The sequence below is a fragment of the Heterodontus francisci genome, unplaced genomic scaffold (assembly GCF_036365525.1).
Source record: "Heterodontus francisci isolate sHetFra1 unplaced genomic scaffold, sHetFra1.hap1 HAP1_SCAFFOLD_292, whole genome shotgun sequence".
Taxonomy (NCBI): domain Eukaryota; kingdom Metazoa; phylum Chordata; class Chondrichthyes; order Heterodontiformes; family Heterodontidae; genus Heterodontus; species Heterodontus francisci.
Window position 1 is genome coordinate 1,529,275 of NW_027141280.1, and position 4,489 is coordinate 1,533,763.

Sequence of the window (4,489 nt, forward strand, 5' to 3'; positions counted from 1 at the left end):
TGATCGAGAGTGTCAGAGAGTGATAGAGAGTGATAGTGAGTTTCAGAGAGTGATTAAGAGTGATAGGGAGTTTCAGAGAGTGTCATTGAGTGTCAGAGAGTGTCAGAGAGTTTCAGAGAGTGATAGAGAGTGTCAGATATTGATAGAGAGTGTCAGAGAGTGGCATTGAGTGATGGAGAGTGATAGAGAGTGTCTGAGAGTGTCAGAGAGTGATAGAGAGTGTCAGAGAGTGATTAAGAGTGTCAGAGAGTGATAGAGAGTGTCTGAGAGCATCTGAGGGTGTCAGAGAGTTTCTGAGAGTGTCAGATGTGTCAGAGAGTGTCAGAGAGTGATAAATAGTGATAGAGAGTGTGTGAGAGTGTCAGAGAGTGATAGAGATTGTCAGAAAGTGATAGAGAGTGATAGAGAGTGTCAGAGAGTGATAGAGAGTGATAGAGAGTGTCAGAGAGTGATAGAGAGTGATAGTGAGTGTCAGAGAGTGATTAAGAGTGATAGGGAGTTTCAGAGAGTGTCATTGAGTGTCAGAGAGAGTCAGAGAGTTTCAGAGAGTGATAGAGAGTGTCAGAGATTGATAGCGAGTGATAGAGAGTGTCAGAGAGAGATAGTGAGTGTCTGAGAGTGTCAGAGAGTGATAAAGAGTGATAGAGAGCGTCTGAGAGTGTCAGAGAGTGTCAGAGTGTGTCAGAGAGTGTCAGAGAGTGGAATTGAGTGATAGAGAGTGTCAGAGAGTTTCCGAGAGTGATAGAGATTGTCAGAGAGTGAAAGAGAGTGTCAGAAAGTGATAGAGAGTGATAGAGAGTGTCAGAGAGTGATAGAGAGTGATCGAGAGTGTCAGAGAGTGATAGACAGTGATAGAGAGTGATAGTGAGTGTCAGAGAGTGATTAAGAGTGACAGGGAGTTTCAGAGAGTGTCATTGAGTGTCAGAGAGTTTCAGAGAGTGATCGAGAGTGTCAGAGATTGATAGAGAGTGATAGAGAGTGTCAGAGAGTGATAGAGAGTGATAGTGAGTGTCAGAGAGTGTCAGAGAGTGTCAGAGAGTGATAGAGAGTGATAGGGAGTGTCAGAGAGTGTCTGAGAGAGTCTGAGAGTGTCAGAGTGTGTCAGAGTGTGTCAGAGAGTGAAAGAGAGTGATAGAGAGCGTCAGAGAGTGTCATTGATTGTTAGAGAGTGTCAGAGTGTGTCACAGAATGTCTGAGAGTATCAGAGATTGTCAGAGAGTGATAGAGAGTGTCTGCGAGTTTCAGAGTGTGTCAGAGAGTGTCAGAGAGCGATAGAGAGTGATAGAGAGTGTCATAGAGTGTCATTGAGTGATAGAGAGTGTCAGAGAGTGATCGAGAGTGTCAGAGAGTGATAGAGAGTGTCAGTGATTGATAGAGAGTGTCAGAGAGTGATTAACAGTGTCAGTGAGTTTCTAGAGTGACAGAGAGTGATAGAGAGTGTCTGAGAGTGTCTGAGAGTGTAAGTGAGAGTCAGAGAGTGTCTAAGAGTGTCAGAGAGTTTCAGAGAGTGATTGAGAGTGTCAGAGAGTGATAGAGAGTGATAGAGAGTGCCTGAGAGTGTCTGAGAGTGTAAGAGAGAGTCTGCGAGTGTTAGAGAGTGTCAGAGAGTGATAGAGAGTGTCAAAAATTGATAGAGAGTGATAGAGAGTGTCTGAGATTGTCTGAGAGTGTCTGAGAGTGTCAGAGAGTGTCTGCGAGAGTCAGAGAGTGTCAGAGAGTGATAAAGCGGGATAAAGAGTGATAGAGAGTGTTAGAGAGTGTCAGAGAGTGTCAGGGTGTGTCAGAGAGTGGCAGATAGTGATAGAGAGTGATAGAGTGTCAGAGAGTGGCATTGAGTGATAGAGAGTGATAGAGAGTGTCTGATAGTGTCAGAGAGTGTCAGAGAGTGATAGAGAGTGTCAGAGAGTGATTAAGAGTGTCAGAGAGTGATAGAGAGTGTCTGAGAGCGTCTGAGGGTGTCAGACAGTTTCTGAGAGTGTCAGAGTTTGTCAGAGAGTGTCAAAGAGTGATAAAGAGTGATAGAGATTGTCAGAGAGTGTCAGAGAGTGGTAGAGAATGTCAGAAAGTGATAGAGAGTGATAGAGAGTTTCAGAGAGTGATAGAGAGTGTCAGAGAGTGATAGTGAGTGTCAGAGAGTGATTAAGAGTGATAGGGAGTTTCAGAGAGTGTCATTGAGTGTCAGAGAGTGTAAGAGAGTTTCAGAGAGTGATAGAGAGTGTCAGAGATTGATAGAGAGTGATAGAGAGTGTCAGAGTGATAGAGAGTGATAGTGAGTGTCTGAGAGTTTCAGAGAGTGTCAGAGAGTGATAAAGAGTGATAGAGAGTGTCTGAGATTGTCAGAGAGTGTCAGAGTGTGTCAGAGAGTGTCAGAGAGTGATAGAGAGTGATAGAGAGTGTCAGAGAGTGGCATTGAGTGATAGAGAGTGTCAGAGAGTTTCCGAGAGTGATAGAGATTGTCAGAGAGTGAAAGAGAGTGTCATAAAGTGATAGAGAGTGATAGAGAGTGTCAGAGAGTGATAGAGAGTGATCGAGAGTGTCAGAGAGTGATAGAGAGTGATAGTGAGTTTCAGAGATTGATTAAGAGTGATAGGGAGTTTCAGAGAGTGTCATTGAGTGTCAGAGAGTGTCAGAGAGTTTCAGAGAGTGATAGAGAGTGTCAGAGATTGATAGAGAGTGTGTGAGAGTGTCAGAGAGGGATAGAGAGTGTCAGAGAGTGTCAGAGAGTGATTGAGAGTGTCAGAGAGTGATAGAGAGTGATAGAGAGTGCCTGAGAGTGTCTGAGAGTGTAAGAGAGAGTCTGCGAGTGTTAGAGAGTGTCAGAGAGTGATAGAGTGATAGAGAGTGTCAGAGATTGGTCGAGAGTGATAGAGAGTGTTAGAGAGTGTCAGAGAGTGTCAGGGTGTGTCAGAGAGTGGCAGAGAGTGATAGAGAGTGATCGAGAGTGTCAGAGAGTGGCATTGAGTGATAGAGAGTGATAGAGAGTGTCTGATAGTGTCAGATAGTGTCAGAGAGTGATAGAGAGTGTCAGAGAGTGATTAAGAGTGTCAGAGAGTGATAGAGAGTGTCTGAGAGCGTCTGAGGGTGTCAGACAGTTTCTGAGAGTGTCAGAGTGTGTCAGAGAGTGTCAGAGAGTGATAAATAGTGATAGAGAGTGTGTGAGAGTGTCAGAGAGTGATAGAGAGTGTCAGAAAGTGATAGAGAGTGATAGAGAGTGTCAGAGAGTGATGGAGAGTGATAGAGAGTGTCAGAGAGTGATAGAGAGTGATAGTGAGTGTCAGAGAGTGATTAAGAGTGATAGGGAGTTTCAGAGAGTGTCATTGAGTGTCAGAGAGTGTCAGAGAGTTTCAGAGAGTGATAGAGAGTGTCAGAGATTGATAGCGAGTGATAGAGAGTTTCAGAGAGTGATAGAGAGTGATAGTGAGTGTCTGAGAGTGTCAGAGAGTGATAAAGAGTGATAGAGAGCGTCTGAGAGTGTCAGAGTGTGTCAGAGAGTGTAGGAGAGTGTCAGAGAGTTTCCGAGAGTGATAGAGATTGTCAGAGAGTGAAAGAGAGTGTCAGAAAGTGATAGAGAGTGATAGAGAGTTTCAGAGAGTGATAGAGAGTGATCGAGAGTGTCAGAGAGTGATAGAGAGTGATAGAGAGTGATAGTGAGTGTCAGAGAGTGATTAAGAGTGACAGGGAGTTTCAGAGAGTGTCATTGAGTGTCAGAGAGTGTCAGAGAGTTTCAGAGAGTGATAGAGAGTGTCAGAGATTGATAGAGAGTGATAGAGAGTGTAAGAGAGTGATAGAGAGTGATAGTGAGTGTCTGAGAGTGTCAGAGAGTGTCATAGATTGTTAGAGAGTGTCAGAGTGTGTCACAGAATGTCTGAGAGTATCAGAGATTGTCAGAGAGTGATCGAGAGTGTCTGAGAGTGATAGAGAGTGTCAGTGATTGATATAGAGTGTCAGAGAGTGATTAACAGTGTCAGTGAGTGTCAGAGAGTGACAGAGAGTGACAGAGAGTGATAGAGAGTGTCTGAGAGTGTCTGAGAGTGTCAGAGAGTGTCTAAGAGTGTCAGAGAGTGTCAGAGAGTGATTGAGAGTGTCAGAGAGTGATAGAGAGTGATAGAGAGTGCCTGAGAGTGTCTGAGAGTGTAAGAGAGAGTCTGCGAGTGTTAGAGAGTGTCAGAGAGTGATAGAGTGATAGAGAGTGTCAGAGATTGGTCGAGAGTGATAGAGAGTGTTAGAGAGTGTCAGAGAGTGTCAGGGTGTGTCAGAGAGTGGCAGAGAGTGATAGAGAGTGATCGAGAGTGTCAGAGAGTGGCATTGAGTGATAGAGAGTGATAGAGAGTGTCTGATAGTGTCAGATAGTGTCAGAGAGTGATAGAGAGTGTCAGAGAGTGATTAAGAGTGTCAGAGAGTGATAGAGAGTGTCTGAGAGCGTCTGAGGGTGTCAGACAGTTTCTGAGAGTGTCAGAGTTTGTCAGAGAGTGATAAAGAGTGATAGAGA